The sequence below is a fragment of the Strix aluco genome, chromosome 3 (genome assembly GCF_031877795.1).
Source record: "Strix aluco isolate bStrAlu1 chromosome 3, bStrAlu1.hap1, whole genome shotgun sequence".
Lineage (NCBI taxonomy): Eukaryota > Metazoa > Chordata > Aves > Strigiformes > Strigidae > Strix > Strix aluco.
Window position 1 is genome coordinate 55,312,921 of NC_133933.1, and position 18,646 is coordinate 55,331,566.

Here is an 18,646-nt window from a genome sequence, read left to right on the forward strand (position 1 = left end):
TGCTATTTCAGTTTGCATGTAAATGGACTTTAAGATGCAGGAGCTCCAGCAGTCTAATCTGCTTAACTCATAATGGACTTTCACAAAATTTTCAGAAAAAGCGACATCCTTCGCCTACTAAATTCCTCAAAAATTCTACAAAATGGACAGGACAAAATGTTAACAATAACCTGTGTCCTGCTTGTTACCGATGTAACTGAATGAATACATGACCTGAAATGTAATGAGTGTTACTAAATGTAAAACAAGCTACACAGGTGAAAAAAAATACTCCAGCAAATTGGCTAAATAACCTCAAGAAAAAGGCCAACATATCAATCATTCACAAATAAATAAAAAAGACTGTGCTCATTAGGAAGCTGCGTCTAAGCAATAAACAAAAAGTTAGAATGCAGAAAACACGAATAGGAAGAAATCCAGGAAAAAAAAAAAAAAGTAATGTCAGTCTGGAATATTGTAGGAAGCAATGATCACTTCCCTTCAAAAGAAACTTCAGGATTAAAGAGAGTTCAGAGATAGTGAGACTGGTTAAGGATTTAGAAAAAAATCTCAGTAATTGTAGAACTGTGATTGATTACTTCAAAAAGGTGATAAATAAAAATTATTATATCAGAAGTATATGAAATAATGAATAGTATATGTGAAGATCGATTGGGAGCTTCTGCTCTTCCTGCTGCAATGAACAGTGGGGCAGTCAGTGAAATTAAGAAATGAAAAAAAAAACCAGAAGTAAATATTTACTCATAAGATGTGTAATTAATGCATGGAACTCATATAATGTTGAAAAAAAATAAGGGAGATTCAAATGACTGAATAATCATTTGACTATCTTATTTAAAACATATTGAATCATGAATTTAATAATAGAACACAATAATACAAAAAAGACATAAGTCAATCCTTTAAAAAGTATTTTTGAAAGTTAGGAGTGTGGGATACCCTGTGCTTCAGAGTTTTGGTCAATCTGCAACTACAATAAGAAATTTTCAGATAATTTTCATTTCTGCAGTTGGGCTTTCCTGACTTTCCATTGGTTCTGGCTGAACCAGAACCCAGAACTTAACAGCTTGGGCTGGCCTTTCTCTGATCTAGTATAACAATTTCAGTGTGTAGTAGTTGTGGTGCAAAAGTAATGCTACAGTATGGATGGGGAATTTGATAAAGAAACAATGCTTCAAGTAAGCTAATACTGAGTCTGTTTCTCATGGGAAAAAAGCGAACAAAAAGTCAATCATTGTTTGTGAATGAACTTTAGTAGCAATTATGAGTTATACTCCATCTTGTGCTGATGAAGACCAGTATTTTTCTTTGAGTATGTGCAATTATCAATTGTGCCTTCCCAGAAAAAAAGGTTCAGGGTCTACGCACTTTATAATATAGTCCTGAAATGCATAAAAGTAGAATATCTCAATCATTTGAACTATACAGTACCTATCAGTAGCTGAACTGAAAGGAGTGGAAATGTGTATATATTACACAACTACTCAATATGAACTATCCATTATTGAAAAAAAAATACAACTAAGAAAAGAAAAATGGTATTCTTAAAAGATTTGATAGTTAAAACTATGAAAGACCAAACTCAATGTTAAAAAATACATTAATGACAATGTGGCAGTAAAACAATTTAAAGAGTATAAATTAAAATTTTAAAAATTCCTAAATTAGATTTCAGCTGCCTGGCAGTCAGTGATAGAAATGGTGCTGTTTTAAGTTTTTTAGTTTTATTATCATCTGTTAAGCATAATTCACACAGAGATGGATTTCTACATTTTAACACTAACTGAAAGTACTAATTAGCAACAAACATTTTAACCTGTGTAGCTCACCTTTTCATTTTGTCAGTAGAGTCAGAATTATCAGTAGCTTTCAGAAAGCGTGATTTTTACAAGACTCTCTTCTACTATTATATGAAAAGAATATACTTCCCATTAGTCTGCGTGATTTTGAATAGTTTTAAAGTTAATATCTCTTTTTAATTTTCCATTTTTCTCCTCAAAATGTGGACTATCTTTTAGAGCTTAGAGATTAGCAAACTACAATTTTGCCTAGAATACATTTCTCCTGTACAAGCTGACAGTTTGCACTGATGGTATATTCTTTCTGATGAGATGTGCCAATGTACTTTTAAAGAATCTGTATGTCATCACAGATGGATCAAAAATTTTAGTAAAAATACAGCAGAATGGAAAACTGTCCTGCAGGACAAAGCTGGCCACAAGAGCTGGAAGACCTCTTCAAAGCATGTCAACCTCTTCAAAGTCAAGTAAGCATGTCAGGACAACATAGATGAATGCAAAATTCCTGTCTGAGCTCAAACATCAAAAGACAGTACACAGTAGATGGAAGTAAAGATGGACTACCTATGATGAATATAGAGACCCATGATGAGTACCCATGATGAATATAGTGTGCAGAATTGCAGTTAGGAAAACCAAAGCTCACCTGGAGTTGAAACTAGTGAGAAATTTGAGGGGTGATAAGAAGGGCTTGAATAAGCATTTTAGCAGCAAAGAGAAGTCAGGAAAATATGGGCCCAGCATTCAACAGGACAGGGAAATGAATGATAAAGGATGTAGTGTAGCCAGCAGGACAAAGATGTAATTCCTCCCCTCTATTCTGTACTTCAGAGACTATGCCTCGAATATTGTGACCATTTTTGGGATCCCCAATACAAGAAAGACATTGATATCTAGTGGAAGGCCATCAAGATCGTCAAGAGGGCTGAGACACATGACATATGTAGACAGGCTGACAGAACATCTGTTCAGCCTTAGGAAGAGAAAGTTAAGGGGGAATTTTACTGCTGTCTCAGCCACATAAGGCAAGACAAGAAAGAGCCAGACTCTTCTCAAAGGTGCACTGCAATAGGACAAGGGACAATGGGCATGAGTCACAACATGGGAAATTTTAACTGGATAAAAGGAAAAAAAAAATCACTGTGATGACTGTCAAACATTGGAATAAATTGTCTATGGAGATTACAGAATCTCCATCCTGGGAGATGTTAAAAAATATCACTTGGGCACAGCTCTGAGCAACCTGACCCAAGCTGTTCCTGCGTGGGGGTTTGGACCAGATGACCTTTAGAGGTCCCTTCCAATCATAAAGGATAACTAAGTTTTATAACAACCCAGTATGAGTAATGGAAGTTTATTTATTAAACTACACTTATCCTGGCCTGTATTTCAGCACTGTAAGAGAAGAACCACCCTTTCTAATAGAGTGGGAATAGAGTTGCCTCCTACTTTGTTGCCAATGTCCCAGTGACAAATTGCTATAAAAATGTTTTTGCAACATGAAACCATACATAATATAACTTTTTTCTTAAGCGTGTCATGGGTAATATAGTAAATTCTAATTTGAATTTTGAACCATTTTCTTCTTCCAAGTTTGACAAGAATTTAGGACAGAAATGACAAAGAATTTTCTTTTCAAAACTTTTAACTTCCATGCATTTTTCTAATTGCTGAATCTCCTTGTAGTGGTGACATAATGCAAGAATAAAAATCATGTTCCAACCAAAAATGCACAATAATGCTATTCTATTTACTTAAACCTTTTCGTAAGCATTGAAGACATGCTATTTTAACATTTACGGAAATACAGTATCTGTTTCATCATTATGGTGCAAGTCCTAATATTTAAGCTGAAGCTACCATGTTATTTCTTTTTTCATCAGATCATACATTCCTCTGTATGTAAAGGCATCTTTGAAATCATAAACAAATAAAGAGAGATAATGACTCCAGAACTTTGGACAATATAGAGAATGCAGTAGGAGGGACAAAAGTTATTCACAAGCTCATGAAGCTCCCATACATTAAGCAATCATTTTTATCCAAACGAATAAAGCAGAATAGAAACATAGAGTAGTCTTTTGTTTGTTTACTTTTTATCTTGCTAGGGGAAGCTCTTCAGAAGCAGTAGAAATTATAAATACTGAACTGGAAATTTTTGTCACACCTTAATACCTGCACCTTTTCAAAGTAATGGGTGGGAGGAGTGCAAGACTGAAAAACAGATACCTTTGGAAATGTGGCGGAAGGAAGAAAATCAGTGAGAGCTATTATCAGGTACAAATTATAGCTGAGTCCTGCTGTTGGAGAGCTGATGTTACATGTTAAAGGAAGCAAATACAATGAAGTACACGTTACCTGTAAGAAGATATACCAGAAGCTCTAAAGATTTAAATGCTACATTTAATAATAATTTTTTTTGTATCAAAGCTACTCATAACAATTCATCTTAAAGGAAAATACAACTATGAAATTTCTGCATCACCTACTGCAGGGTGCATCCTATCACTTAAATAGATACCGGTAGCAGCAGAACAGAACATGACGGATATGACAGTGGGAACTGGTAAAATGGATCATAAAATTAATGTATACATATATGATTTATTTGGAAGGATTCAAAGAAATCTCAAAAGCCATATAACAGCCAAGCCATACAACAGCCATCAAGTACATGAACAAGGATGATTCTGTTGTTATATCAGTATTTCTAGAAACTTTCAACAAAATGGTGTATTCATACCTGCAAGACCCTAGGGTAGTATCTTTGGAGTCCATTATAGATAGTGAAGAGAAACAGAGGTTCTTTCTGGGGGTGATTCTGGATAGGAGTGTAGCTTATTCTGTATGAGAAATGTCTATGTTAGTGCATTAGTTAGGAGAAGTATTCATTTGAAGCAAATCTGATCATCCTCACTTATACCATAAGGTGATCTTGGAGTGCTTGAATTGGATTCCTTTTAGATAAAGCTAAATCAAAAGATGTGCTCCAAGAGCATATCTGGTCTGTTCCAACTTCCTGAAATTGCAGGTGTGCATAGAGTCCCAAATCCACCACAAGATTCTTATGGAAAATGAACAGTCATAAGATAACAAGGAAAATCCTTTAATAAACTAGTAACTTGTTGAATCATAGTAATGAGGAATAGAAGTGATCAGTCAGTTTGCAAAATGTTGAGAAGTTACTGGTAAGATTCCAATGGGATATGTGCTGGCCCATGCTGTTCATTATATTTTAAAATTAAATAGAAAAGGGTGGTAGCATGATAGGTTAAATTAATTACCAGTAAATGCAGAGTAATAGACATGAGGGAAAACAAACAATCCTAATTATACCAGTGTACTACTCAGGAAAGAGATCTTGAAGTCCCTGCAGACAGTTATCTGAAAATGTAGGCACAGTGTTTGGCAGCAGTCAGAAAGGCAAATAAAATGGTTGCAATTATTACTAAACTGGTAAGTACTGGTACTGGTCATAAAACTTCATTGTGTCAGATGGCAAATCCATGATGTTTGGCTGTCGCAAAATTTTGTGTCATATGACTTTAAAGAGTGTGTCAAAGAAGTTGAGAAGATAAAGAAAAGGGCAGCATGGATTATCAACAGTTCAGAATATTTTTTCATAGTGGAAAGACCTAAATAGGCTAGAATTGTTCTGTTTAGAAAAAATGATGACTGAGCAGGATACATGAGAAATTATGAACAGTATAGGTGGAGTGAATCAATAACAATACTTCAGCTTTTTTTCATAGTACAAGTGAAAAATAAACAATCAATCAGGCATAAATTTAAGATCAAAGGAAGCATTTTTTTCATACAATGCACAATGAAATTGCAGAGTTTATTGACAAAGTATATTGTGGAGATCAATTAATAAATACATTTAAAAGGATTAGTAAAGGTCTATCCAGTCTTCCTAAATGCAAAAACTTGAATACAACATCCCAGTTAGGAAGCTGCTAAACCACTGATAGCTGAAAACTGGGAGGATATACTGGGGAGGATACTCCGCTGATGATACTCTCCCTAAATGTTTCATCCCAGTCACTCACAGAAATGAGACAAACAGACCTTTAAATGAGTATGATAGTGTCTTGTTCTTATGAATATTAAGATATAAAATTTTATTGGGCTCTGAATTAAAAAAAAAGAATATGATCATTGGAATTTGAAATCTACTTTGGGTAACAATGAATCTACACTTTTAATATTCACTGAATTCAAGTGTAATCATTTTGTTCTCATTCAGGGCTGGGATTGTGCTTATTAAAATGAATGGGAGGATTTTTATCAACTTCAGTAACAGGTCTGAAATTCAGTTTGAAGTGACATGCATAACTGTCAGTCAAGTATATGAACTGAATATGAAAAATTAAAAAGAGGTTGATTCTTTTTCCATGTAATTTAGGAGTAGAAATAAAACAGGTATTACCCCTGCACCTAGGCAAATGACATCTATTTACATGTCAAAGGAACTTTAAAGATATAATATACCAAAATGTGAATGTAGAAACAGACTACCAAGGAAACTTATTTACGTCTCTCCCTAACAGAAAACACAAGTATCACTTCATTACCATGCACAGAAACTAATTGCAAAATGAAGGAAAATTACTAGAGAAGAAATGAGGGACAAAATAATGGAGAAATTAATTATATTAGAATGCTGAATTGACTGCAAAATTCATTAACAGTAATATTTAATACATGGGGTTTTTTCATTTCCAGAAGAAAGCTTGTCAGAAGTATTTCAGAGGCAGAAGTATGATTGGCAACTGTTTTAACCATTAAGAATACCCCTACTTTAAGATAAACATAACCTGTTTTGTAAGAATAGTAAGATTTTTTAAAAAAACAATGCAACATCGCTTAAGAGAAAAATTTAGATATGCCACTAAAATCTCTCTCACTTGGTACTGATCTATTACATGGCATTCATTATGTGTTCATTCACTGCAATATGAAAAAAGTCTTGTTTTACACAGCTGTATTTATCACAGAAAGGCATTAGAAACATCCCTACAATGCATATTCTCATTTCAGGAGATCTCTTTGCATTGCTACTTTATAGGTTTCTAAAGGTAGTAAATGGGTTTGTGTATTATGAATAGTAGGCAGTGCCAGCTTCCTCCAACTACTCATTTCCACAGCCCAGTACTTTTTAAAAAAACTTTCTCCTGTCAGATATGTATTCCTTAACTGTTAAATCTCATTAAAAGCATTTTGGCTTCCTGGGTTTTCATTAAAGAACACACATTTTAAAATGAATTATATAGTCATATGATTTTAAAGTGTCTCTGTTTAAGCCTTCTCTTAGAATGGTATTGTTCTCTATGTTATGACCATTATTATTATGTAAATATATCTTTATCCATTGGTTTAATGTCTGAACAGACTATTAGACTTGTACTATAACCTTTTTCCAAGTTGCAAGGGAAGTGTTCTGTATTGAAGAAACTGAAACTGATAGCTACTTCTGGAAAATTACTATCTTAAAAGTAAAATGAAAAAGTATTTTCCTAGTATAGCTCTGCTTTCTTCTTCTCACTCACCAGTCAACAAGATCAGTTTCCATTTAAAAAGTTAACTCTTATGGCAGGATTTTCTCAGAATTTTCAGGAAGAGGTATTGAGCAGCACGGAGAACCTCCCCCCCCCCCCCCCCCCCCCAATATGAAATTAAGTGTAAAAACAGTTTTGTGATTTAAAATTAATTCATTAAAATGTTCTTAGCAAAGTGATATATAGTTCTGGTTTTGATTGCAATGTATTACTTCAGCTTCTAAACTTTATAGTAGCAATTACTAAGATAGTAGTTATTGTCACATGACAGTTCTAGCCAATCACTAAAAATACTTAAAAATTTTCAAAAGAGGTTAATTAAGCCATGCCTGTGTGCTTTTATATGGCAGTATCATTTCTGTCAACCGATTTGGCATGATCAGTGAAACATACATCTTACTTTAGTTCAATTTAAAAGTATGAATATAAAATTAATAATAAAATCCAAGGAATCACAAATATGTACTGTAAAATTTCCAGCAAAAAATAAGGTATTTTTTTCAGTACTTCTGTTTAGATTGCATTTCTTCTAATTCCTGACATGGTCCTAAATATCACTGCCCAGAGGAAAGCTTGCCATAAGATATCCTTACTGGAGCAGCTGTAGGTTACCCAGCAACCAGTTCATATCAATTCCTGTTGGGCCCTCTGTCAAGAACAAAAAATCAGTTATTTGCCTTTCTCGTTTTTCCTTTCTTTTAAACTCTTCTGAAAGGAATACTCTTGTTCCATAGTCATAATGCAGAACCTACAGACACTATACATGAAGTTCTAAACAGATCAGTTGACAAAAGATTGTGTCTAATTACAAACAAATAATTCAACCTGTTCTGCCTGAAGATTGCAATGTTTTCTATACCTCCCCCCCCCCAGTATATGTCATTAACAACCTTCAAATAGTTTCTTGCAACATTACTATGCAGAGCATAAAAAAAGTCCTTTTTTAGCAAAAGGATACAGATTTAGCTGTTCTAATTATTTTATACAGTGCACTGAATCGTTTATGGCATTCTAACATCCTCTGTTCTGAGGGGTACGGAGGGGCCCATATGTCGGCCAGACCCATACCATAGAGAGGTCTGCTGCCTCCCTGGGGCTCAGGTCAGAGATATTAAAAGGAAGGTCACTGCTCTGGTGCAGCCCTCTGATTACTACCCTTTGTTGGTTATCCAGGCAGGTAACGATGAGGTGGTAGAGGGAAGTCTAAAGTCACTCAAAAAGGACTTCAAGGCACTGGGGTGGCTAGTTGAAGGCTCGGGAGCTCAGGTGGTGTTTTCATCAATCCCTCAAGTGGAAGGGAAAACCACTGAAAGAGGCTGGAAAACACATCTGATTAACATGTGGCTCAGAGACTGGTGCCACCGTCGGAATTTTGGGTTCTTTGATCATGGCAAAGTTTATTATGCACCTGGTCTGCTGGCGACAAATGGGACAGGTGGAATGCAACTGTCCCTGAGGGGGAAAAGGATTTTGGGGCAGGAGTTAGCAGGGCTTATTGACAGGGCTTTAAACTAGATATGAGGGGGGAGGAGGAGATAACTGGGCCTGTTAGGAATAAGCTCAAGGGAAGCATGCCAAGGCTTGAAGGATGGTGGAATAGTGAGGGCTCTCCCTCTGCCACTTGATTTGAGAGAAGGGAAAGATGTTTAGGAACTGTGGAAGAACCTGAGAAGGGTCTGGTAGGGAATGGGGCCCACACTCACAAAAAGGTGTTGGATTCATTAGCTCATCTCCAGGGCATCTATACCAATGCACGCAGTATGAGCAACAAACAGAGGGAGCTTGAAGCCATGATGCAGCACGAGAACTATGACATAGTAGCTGTAACAGAAACGTGGTGGGATGCCTCACACGACTGGAGTGCTGCAGTCGATGGCTACAAGCTCTGCATAGGGATAGACAGGGAGGGAGAGGTGGGGGAGTGGCCCTGTATGTAAGAGAATGCTATGAGAGCTCAGAAATCAAGTACTGTGATGACGGCATTGAGAGTGTTTGGATTAGGCTGAGGGCCAGTAAAGCAGATCTTGTTGTGGGAGTCTGCTGTAGACCTCCCAACCAAAGCAGTGAGGTGGATGAAGCCTTCTATAAACAGTTGGGAGAAATCTCATGGTCACTTGCTGTTGTTCTTGTGGGGGACTTTAACCTCCCGGGTATCTGCTGGGATCACAGCACAGCAGAGAGGGAACAATCCAGGAGGTTCCTGGAATGTGTGGAGGATAACTTCCTCACACAGTTGTGAGTGTGCCGACCAGGGGAGGTGCCCTTCTGGACCTGCTTCTTGTGACCAGGGAAGAGCTTGTGGGGGAAGTGAAGGTTGGAGGCCGTCTAGGGTGCAGTGATCATGAGATGACTGAGTTTTTGATCCTTGGAGAAACAAAGAGAGGGGTTAGTAAAACTGCCACCTTAGACTTCCGGAGGGCAAACTTTGACCTCTTCAAAAGACTGATTAACAAAATCCCTTGGGAGCCTGCCTTGAAGGAAATGGGAGTCCAGGAAGGCTGGACATACTTCAGGAGAGAAGTCTTAAAGGCACAGGAGCAGGCTGTTCCTGTGTGCCGAAAAACAAGCAGGCGGGGAAGGAGACCGGCCTGGCTAAACAGGGACCTTTGGCTGGATCTCAAGAACAAAAGGAGAATCTATTGCCTTTGGAAGAGGGGCGAGGTCTCTCATGAAGACTATAAAGATGTAGTGAAGCTATGCAGGAAGAACATTAGGAGAGCCAAAGCGCAGCTAGAGCTCAACCTGGCCACAGCTGTTAAGGATAATAAAAAATGTTTCTATAAATACGTTAATGGCAAAAGGAGGATTAGGGAAAACCTCCCTCCTTTAACGAATGCAGAGGGAAACATGGTAACTAAGGATGAGGAAAAGGCTGAGGTGCTCAACGCCTACTTTGCCTCAGTCTTTAGCAGTGGAACTGGCTGTTCCCTGGACACCCAGCCTCATGAGCTGGGAGATGGGGAGGGGAAGCAGAATGAGGTCAGCACAATTAAAGAGGAAGTGGTCAGGGTCCTGCTACACCACTTGGATGCACACAAGTCTGTGGGACAGGATGGGTTACACCCAAGGGTGCTGAGGGAGTTGGCAGATGTGCTCGCCAAGCAACTTTCTATGATTTACCTGATGCCATGGCTAACTGGGGAGGTCCCACTGGACTGGAGGGTGGAAAATGTGACACCCATCTACAAGAAAGACAGAAAGGACAATCCAGGAAACTATAGACCTGTCAGTCTGACCTCGGTGCCAGGGAAGGTCATGGAGCAGGTCATCTCGGGTGCCATTAGAAGTCATATAATGGACAACCAGGGGTTCAGGCCTAGTCAGCATGGGTTTATGAAAGGCAGGTCCTCCCTGACAAACCTGATCTCCTTCTATGACAAGATGACCCGACTATGGGACGAGGGAAAAGCTGTGGATATTATCTACCTGGATTTTTGAAAAGCATTCAACACAGTTCCCCATAGGATTCTCATAGAAAAACTGGCTGCCCATGGCCTGGATGAGCGAACAGTCTGCTGGGTCAAGCACTGGCTGGATGGACGGTCCCAGAGAGTGGTGGTCAATGGAGCTAAATCCAGCTGGCGGCCGGTCACAAGTGGTGTTCCTCAGGGTTCGGTGTTGGGACCATTTCTGTTCAACATCTTTATTGATGATCTTGATAAGGACATAGAGTGTATCATCAGTAAATTCGCAGATGACACCAAGTTAAGCGGGAGTGTCGATCTGCATGAAGATAGGGAGGCACTACAGAGAAACTTGGATAGATTGGATCAGTGGTCCAACGTTAACGGGATGAGCTTCAACAAGGACAAGTGCCAGGTCCTGCACTTGGGCCATAACAACCCCATGCATCGCTACAGGCTTGGGGAGGTGTGGCTGGAGAGCTGTCTGGAAGAGAAGAATATGGGGGTTCTAATTGACAAGCAGCTGAACATGAGCCAGCAGTGTGCCCAGGTGGCCAAGAAAGCCCACGGCATCCTGGCTTGTATTAGAAATAGTGTGACCAGCAGAAGTAGGGAGGTGATAGTCCCCCTGTACTCTGCACTGGTGAGGCCACACCTTGAGTATTGTGTCCAGTTTTGGGCACCTCAATACGAGAGAGATATCGAGGTGCTGGGACGAGTGCAGAGGAGGGCAACGAAGCTGGTGAAGGGGCTGGAGAACAGATCCTATGAGGAGTGATTGAAGGAGCTGGGACTGTTCAGTTTGAGGAAGAGAAGGCTGAGGGGAGACCTCACCACTCTCTACAGCTACCTGAAAGGACATTGTAGAGAGGTTGGTGCTGGTCTCTTCTCACAGGTAATTAGTGACAGAACAAGAGGGAATGGCTTTAAACTCCAACAGGGGAGGTTCAGACTGGACATTAGGAAAAAATCTTTCACAGAAAGAGTGGTCAGACAGTGGAATAGGCTGCCCAGGGAGGTGGTGGAGTCACCATCCCTGGATGTGTTTAAGGGTCGTTTAGATGAGATGTTGGGGGATATGGTGTAGGGGAGAACTTTGTAGAGTAGGGCTGATGGTTGGACGCAATGATCCCAAGGGTCTTTTCCAACCTGAATGATTCTGTGATTCTGTGATTTTATTACAAATTAATGGCATACATATCATGTTTTAATATTAAAAACTTATCAAATAATTACTTGTCAAAGTATTTGGAGAACTTAGTTTTCCTACTTTGTTCCTGTCATAACTCCAATTTTTGCAGAGATATAAGTGGTAGGCTGGTAAATTTAAAAAATGTTCATAATTCCAAAATAAAATTAAATATTGACAAATGACATTCCATTTTGTAGCTCTCACCTCTGCAGTAAAATATAACTTCTCCCGTTTTTATTTTGGCTAGTTAAGTGATAAATTTTTTCTAATACAAAAATTTGTGCAAAATTAGATTTTTTTTAAATTTAGGCTATAATTAATGAGTCTGAGCTTGCTATCAAATGCAATAGTTTTTATATCAATAAATAATTACTGACATATCTCAGTCCTGGAATCTTCTGGAAATTTTAATTTATAATGTAGGTATATTGTCAACAAAAAAACTAATAGAAGTTTAGATCCAGTAAGTACTGAATACTTCCTCTGACTGTTGTGCAATTTTGAAAAATTTATTATCAACAGTATGAGGAATCATGATATGACCTTTCTCTGCAACCATCATATTACTATTTTATTATTTTTTAAATTTGTTTCAAAAGTATTGCTAAAGAGCCTGTAAATTTGCAAATGTAGATGGAGTAGAACGATAATTTGCCAGACTTTCTAGACCACAGGTAAAGCTGGAAATTACAAAAAAAATTCTCATTGTCAATAAATTTACTGAATAAAACTATTGACATTACTTCCAAGTATGTCTCTTCATAACAGCAGAATCCACTCACAGCTACAAGTATTTTTTTGCATTACAAGCATAGGTCAAACTTCTGGAGAAAAATTGTTCTTTTGATAACCTGTTGTTAATTATAGAAATGCTAAGTGCTTCAAAGCAAATAAACAAACAAATAAATAAACCAAGGGGAAAACTATGTATTTGTAGTAAAAAGGTTTTTGTTTTGCACCTCTACTGGCAACAAAAAGAAACCCTGAAGAACTGAAAAAATACAGTGAAAATAAGACGTAATCCTTTTATTTTCAAAACCCTTTGAGATAACTATACTTATGGAGCCATACTCAAAATAATTTATTATCTACAGAAATTTATTATATCCAGGAATTACAATTTTGACACATAACCCTTCCATAAGCCTTTGAAGTGGCTGCTGCCATGCAATTTGTAAGATTATTCCAGATTTTCAGTCCTGACTTTCTAGTCACAATTTATAACCATGTATTTATTCTGAGCAGCTATATTTCCTTCTCAAGTTATGGTTTGCTCAGCTAAATATGCCACTCTCCTTAAATACCTCTCTGTAAAACTAGTATTTCATCATCCTAGTCATCCTGCAAGTTCTCTACACCTGTTTAAATTAATCTTTCTTGAACACAGGTGACTGGAATTACAGAATATTCCAAATTAGGTCTTATCAACACCTTGCACAATGCTATATTTCCTGTCTCTCCTAAACACACTAATGAATTGCAAAATTGCATTATAGTTGCATCATACCAGTATGCCATAGCAGTCTCCCAGTCAACTGACATTGTCAGAACTTTTTTATCTTCTGTTTGATATAAATTAGGCAAACTCACACTTACAAAATCCCTAAAAATCAGATTAATATTACTATGAGTAACTTTTACTATTACTCTCTATACACACAACTTTTTGATATTAAGTTTCAACCCATTTCTAGCACTCCAGGTGACAAACTTGTCTAACTTTTCTTATTTATGGTTCCTCTCTGCATTAGCAACACCTTCTAACTTCGTATTACTATTACTCTCTCTAAGGCTTGCAAATACCTCAAGAAAAAGGAAACAATTACAAAATATAATAGGTCCAAGCAAAAAAAAAAAAAAAAAGAAAAAGGAGGCATTGGTATTGTGATCAAACTGAAGAGAAAAAATAATATTACTGCAATAGTGAGAAAATAATTATGAAGGTAATGGTTGCCAGCATCAAAGATGTAATAATTAATTTTATTCATTACCTGTAGAATATCTTTCATATGCTGCATTACATAATATGTGAATAATACACACTAACCTACACAGATATTAGAGTCCCTAAATCCGCCTACACTAAGTATCATTGAGGAGTAGTGTAGATAGCAACCTGATATAGCTCCCTGATTCATAAGTAAGCAATTTTGTCACTTGAGAGCGTAGGGTACTGTTTTAACCTCAGTAAGTTTTCCAGGATACTTCATCAGTTAAGAGTCTCCTGTTCCAAAAATGAAATATCCAAGCTGATGTTTGTTGGAAAAAATTGTCAGAGATGCCATTAGAGCAGCTGAGTTTCCTGTATCCCAGAAGTTGTTGACAAGCAGAATAAGTTAACTAAATCAGAGTGTCTAGATAAAGCATCTGTAGGTTTTTTTTTTCTGGGTATGGATCTAATTCATATAGCAACTTAAAACAGCATTTTATGCTTCAATTTTGTGTTACAGTAACTGAATTAAGAACACAAAAAGTCACTGTAAAGCTATTTATTAGAAAAGCTTGCTAAACTACTCTTAGATTTCATGGAGGATATATAATCAAATGCAGGGAGACAACAAACTGAAATCTACTGTAATATACTGTTAACAGAAATAAAATAAGATTTTCTTTACAATTACTTCAAATAACATCTTACATAAGCCTATTTGCTAAATTTATTTCCTGATAAGATAAAGAGCTATTTAGGTTGCCCTGCTACAGCTCTATATTGTTACTATGAAAATACATTATGCTGAGAAAATAAAGGTTTTATAGGCAATATGTAGGTCATCCAAAAATGAATGCCAATTAAACCTTTATATTGCACCATACCACAATGTATTCTATAAATGTTTCATATTTTAAATAAATTCTATTTTTTAGACTAGTAATGCAAATACACTAGTCTTAATTTTATTCTCTCTCCAATTATAACATTCCTTTAGGACTAAAATTACAACTAATGATATCTTCAAAAAATTTTAATGATCTTCTAAAAACTAAACCAAATACATTTAAAAGATTTTTTTGTATAAGTTTTTAATATAATTTTCACAATCTAGCAAGGCCAAAAGATATTTTACTCCTTGGACAGAGCAGATAGACAGCCATGGCTATCTAACAGCAGAAACCCCTTATTCCTACCTGCCTCAATGAGCTATGCACTGTTGGACTTTGATGTAAGAATTATTGTTTCCAGTCTTGGTTTTCATATCAGTGAAGGAAAGAGACTCCTTTCTTGGAGAGAAAAGGTTGAAATACTCCTCCTAATCCTGTATTTTTATGAAAATAAGAAGTAGCAATTTCAAGAGGCACAGAAGCAGGGATAAAAGTAACTGGTCTCACCAGTGGGCAAATCCACAGATGAGATTACCGTATGTGCATCACATGCAGAATTTTTCATAAGCTTTTCAAGTTAAACACATGGCCATATTCAAGTAAGTTTCTCATTTATATTATGTCAAATGAGAAACTGCAGCTAGGCAAAATTATTACTTCAATTTTTTGTTAGATTATGTACAGTACGTGTGACTGAGCTATGAATTGGATTACCTAATTAATTTTAGGATATGTAAGTGTTTGGCATATGACCTAGATGGCTTTAATTCACTGGACTACCGGAAAATCAAAGGAAAAGATTACACAAAGGCTTTCCGTACAAAACATAGCTATTTAAGACACATTAGATGCGATCAAAGGAGGTAAAAGGCTTTTGAAGGACACTCTCTGAACAATTTTGTTGATGGAGGGAAATGAAGTAAAGGTACTAAACACAGTCAAGGCCTACAGAGAACATAGTTTCAAGACATGACTAAAACAACATAGCTGCCTGACATAGATGATGAGGTGAGGTCCCACTTCCTCCTCTCTCTCTTCATCTCCATGTCGCACTACCTTTCTGTCCTTCTGCTTGCTCCGGTATTGTCCTGATCCCTTGCTCATCAATTCAGCTCACCAAACCAGCAGAATACTATATCCACTGGTGGTTTAGTGAGCAGCACTGTGTGTCTCAGGTTTAGCTAAGCAGTAGGATTTATGGAAGGGAAGAAGCTGGAGCCAGCAGGGGCAAATTATCATTTTGGCAGCAGCAAGGTATTTCGTTGGATTAATCATTTCATGGATCATGGCTTATCCAGAGAAGTCTGCAAGTCTGGGCCTGGTTGAAAGTAGTGGTCCCATGATCTTTAATGAGAGGTTTGTGCACTACAGGATCATTCATAATTCATAATATGATAGAATCACTTCCAAATTAAGGGACACATACCAGAAATTTCCTATTTATTGCCACCAAGGCCACCACAGCCAAGCCACACTATGAAAATCGTGTGGTTTAAGACAACTGATAATGAAAGAAGTACAGCAACTTAGGCAATACATCATTTCACAGTATAAATGTGACATTTATTTCAGAAGGATCAGGGACAAAAGTTTTACTTCTTAGTTGCAAGGTTATTAACAAATCTATAAGATCATGTGAATTCTAAGCTTGAATTTTAAGCTTTATCATTTCTAACACCAATATCTCATGAAATACCGGTGATTAAAACTGTTTAGTCAAAAACTGATATATCCAGTAAAAGTCTGAACCTGTGCATCAACCTCATCGTTTTTGGCAAGGAAAAGATATTTTGTGTACTAAAATATCTTTCTAATAAAAAAGCGACTTTGGACAACCTGCTGACTTGTCTAAATGACAGAAAAAGACCCAATAAAACTAGAGAAGACTTATCCATACAAACACCAATGGTCAAAACAAACGCTATTTACTTTATGGTTTGTGTTTTTTCACACAGCAGTACAATAAAAGGAATTTATTCTATAGGTTTTCTGAGTACGTAATACCTACATACTTAAAACATGTCTATAAAGACACAGCTAGCTTTCTGAGGATGAACTGAAATATGCAGGAAACCTTAATATGAAGAATGATTATTATTATTTAACATCAGATATAAACAGCTGGTGCTCTTAAAAGTTCAAAACCCAAATGACTCCTCTCAAAGGTTATGTCAAGGCAAGGTTCCACAGAAGTCAAATATACAGGTGATCCCTTCACACCATCTGAATCTATAAGAAAAAAATAATTCCTCAAATGTTCCCTAATGTACTGAAGCTAGGTTATGTGTTACTCATGTATTATTATCTTCAGTATAATGCTTATTTATGGACAAAGTAATCTAAGAATTTTTGATGTGAAAATATCAGCTCATGTAATAGAATGTTTAAAATAAAGTTTGGAATGAGTATTAATATACAAAGAAAAATGCCCTCTCTGAAAGTTTCATTGCCAAAAGATTAGACTTCATTTGACTTTCTATATATGCTGCTAGTATTTATTCTTTTCAAAAATAAGGTAATAAAAATTGAAATAAATGTCACTTTTTAGTAATTTATTTACATTAGCTTGAGTACAACTGTCTTTTAAGGCAGATTTAAAAACTGCAGTCTTTGGAGGTGATGTTAAAATTCCCATTTACTTCAATAAAATCCGCTTTGGGAATGAGGTCAGTAATACTATGACAACTTAATGAAACTTCATTGTTTTTCTCAGTGTAGATAATGGCACTGCTAGCAAGGCAAATAACTCTGTTTATTTTTCTAACATTCCATCTACTCGCCTGAAAAACAGGTTGCAACACGATTGTCACAAAGAGAAAGTCAGAATATTTTGAAACAGTTGCATTTTATCCAGTGAAAGTATGAGCAAAAAGGAAGCATTCTTACTCCTTAGACTAAGTCCATTAAAAGAATGCTAAAGAGAACAGAGCATGCAGATCATCCGGAGAATTCAGAACTTAAAGTGATTAATTAGACCTTATTTTGCCTCGAGTAGATTTACTAAGCTTTTTTCAACTTAGCCCCATTGTTTGTAATTACCAAAATCACACCTCCATTGGCTAGTCTTAGTTGCTTCATGCATGAACAGCAATCTGATTGAGCACTCTTGTTAGGATTTCATTCGTCATTGTAATTAGCCATAATCATAGCCTTCCTGGGTGCATGAGAATGTGCAAACGACCGATTCACAACCCCAACCTATTTGAATATGAATCTTCTCAGTAAGTAGCAATAAAATAGTGGAAACAAAGCAGTTTCTCTAGGGAATTTTGTAAAGCATCCCTGTCTCTAATTCTCCCCCCTTAAAAATGTTCCCTTTTTAGTATCTGAATTCTGTTTGCTAAAACAAGGCTTGCTTAATGAAGACAATGGCTTATTATTTCTTTAAGTGGCACAGCAGGGCCCAAGTATTACAGGCCCAGCTCTTTCAGCCTCTGCCAAGGACACAGGGAACAAAGGGGCAGGCATTAACGCCAGGCAAATAGACCTCTCCTTACACTGCAGTTTGTGAGCACTTTCCTCAGAGCAAGACCCAGGTCTCGGCTATTCTGGAACTCAAAGACAGGGTCTTTTTCTCCTCATTCCTGTAAATGACTCACACATTGCAAAAACCCTCATCGCAGCAGACACAGCCCCAGACTCGGAGAGCCCGCCGAAGTGGAGGAGGGGTGGCACAAGCTAGTTCCACCACAAACGCATTCGCAGTGAGCCACCTAATGGTGACAAAATGGTTGCTCCTTTTCATTTCCAGTCAGGAGTTCCTATGGGAGACAGCCTTGCAAATAGGCACTGGGCGACTGCCAAATTTCTTCTCTGCCGAAGCAGAGAATTAGGTGGGAAAACAGGAATTTTGACGACCGCAGCTCTGGC

At 37.1% G+C, this 18,646-nt stretch overlaps 1 protein-coding gene across 8 annotated transcripts in view; it reads right to left on the bottom strand.

The window, feature by feature from the left end:
- PACRG (parkin coregulated) overlaps positions 1–18,646 on the bottom strand; it is a 253,752-nt gene that overhangs the window by 150,580 nt on the left and 84,526 nt on the right. The window lies entirely within an intron of this gene.